Below are 2,029 nucleotides of genomic sequence, written 5' to 3'. Positions count from 1 at the left end.
TTTCATAGAGTGAGGGAAGGCCTATCTGAGGAGATGATCTTTGAGATAAGACGGAAAGGTTAAGAAGGATCTGGCAATGTGAAGAATAGATATCCAGAGAGAGGCAGAAGATGGGAGAAGGTCATGAGGCCTAAGCAAGGCCTGGAACAAAGTTCACATGTCTGGACATGGTAGGGGAGGTGAAGAGGAATTTGTGAAGAGACAGACAGGAGCCACTCATTCAAATACAGCCTGTGTCATAGGGATCTCTAATCCCTGTAAGGCCTGAAGGGGTCTCGGTGCTCACACAGTCCTCTGACCCTGGCTCTGCCCACCTTACATCACATAGTGAGTCTTGCCACACTTAAATATATGTAGCCCTTTCCACCAAAATTGCTCCAAATGAATATCTCTTCCTCTTTTCTACACAGAGATCTAGAGGGTATGGAAATTTGAATAAATCACACCCAATCAACTTGACTGGATCATTTTAAGAGGAACACTTGAATTCAGGCAACTCTCAAGTTGATTTACTTTTTTTAAAAAAAAAAAAGAATTATTTTATTTAACTTTATTTATTTATGTATTTATATTAATTTGACCAGAGTGGGACGGGGGGGGGGGCACGAAGTGAAAAAGCAAGCGGTCAGGTCCAGGACTCAAACTGCAATCAACCATTCAACCATGTGGGAGTCCAGAACCCTTAACCACCACACCACCTGATGGCCCTAGGTTGATTTACTTTTAATCATTGTTCTAGTCTATGGCACTGTTCTAGTGCAAACAATAGAGTTATATGAATCTGGGTAATTTATAACAATAGGGGTTACTTAGCTCATGGTCTGGAAGTCTAAAAACCAGGAGCTGCATCTGGTAAGAATTTTGCTGGTGGATAACACTGTGAAGGGCAAGAGCTTGAGCAGAGCGGAGGGTGTCTCTGTCTGTCCCAATCCCTCTTCTTATAACCCACCAGGACTCTCCTGGAGACCTCATTTTGATGCCTAATTATTTCTCAAAGCCTCCACATTTCAACACCATCATTGGATTAAGTCTACTTTTTCAATACCATTACAGTGGTTCACCAAATTTTAACACATAAATTTGGGAGCAACACATTCAAACCATAGTAAGCATCTTTGATGCCAAAGAGCGAGCTCACCTGAACATGTCACCTTTCACTAAGTGACTTGGTAGCCCTCAAACCTGGCCAGAGATGGAGCCAAGGCAAGACAGGAGGAAGAAGAGGGAACCATGGAGGACCACTCCCAAACAGCCTAAGATGAAGGGCAGAGGTGTTTCAGATACCTCCTATGTTGAGAAACCAGTCGTGCCTCCTCTGCTGGTGGAGGAGTAACATTGGCAATTTCACCAACAATCTTTTACATGCATTCCCTTTATGCAATTTTACTGCTAAATACTCCCTGGCGGATAAGGGATAAGCATCGAGATATACAAATGTTTGTAACCCCTCAAGGTTGGAAACAACGTAAATGACTCTCAGTTACCATGTCAATTTTAACCTATCCATATAACAGACTGCTCTGCAGAGACCGAAAATAAGGAGGAAGATCTCTAAGGACTGAGAGTAAAAGACCTTGAAGATCTATTATTAAATGAAAAACAAAAGGCAGATATGGACTAATGGCATAGACTATCCTTCCCTTATGGAATTGTTTAAAATTATATACATGTATGTATTTATACACGGATATATGTACACTTTGTTCTCTAGGGGTGTATTGATCAGGGTTCACCCAAGAAACAGAACCAAAAGGATAGGTATATGTAAGAAGGGATTTATTACAGGAATTACTTCATAAGATCACAAGCCAGAGAAGTCTCATAATAGACTGCAAACTGGAGAAGCAGCTGTCAGACCAGAAACAGAGAAGTCCATGTTGCCACTTCCCACTCCAAAGCATGAGTTCCCTCAGGAGGCCATAGGCCCAAGCAGCCTCAGGCAGCCACTGGTACAAGTTCAGAGTCCAAACATTAAAGAACGTTGACTCCAGGTCTGGCTGGAGGGACCTGAGGACCAACCATCAGCAGG

This window comes from Tupaia chinensis, unplaced genomic scaffold (assembly GCF_000334495.1).
Source record: "Tupaia chinensis unplaced genomic scaffold, TupChi_1.0 Scaffold000683_1, whole genome shotgun sequence".
Lineage (NCBI taxonomy): Eukaryota > Metazoa > Chordata > Mammalia > Scandentia > Tupaiidae > Tupaia > Tupaia belangeri.
This window is presented reverse-complemented; position numbering follows the sequence as displayed.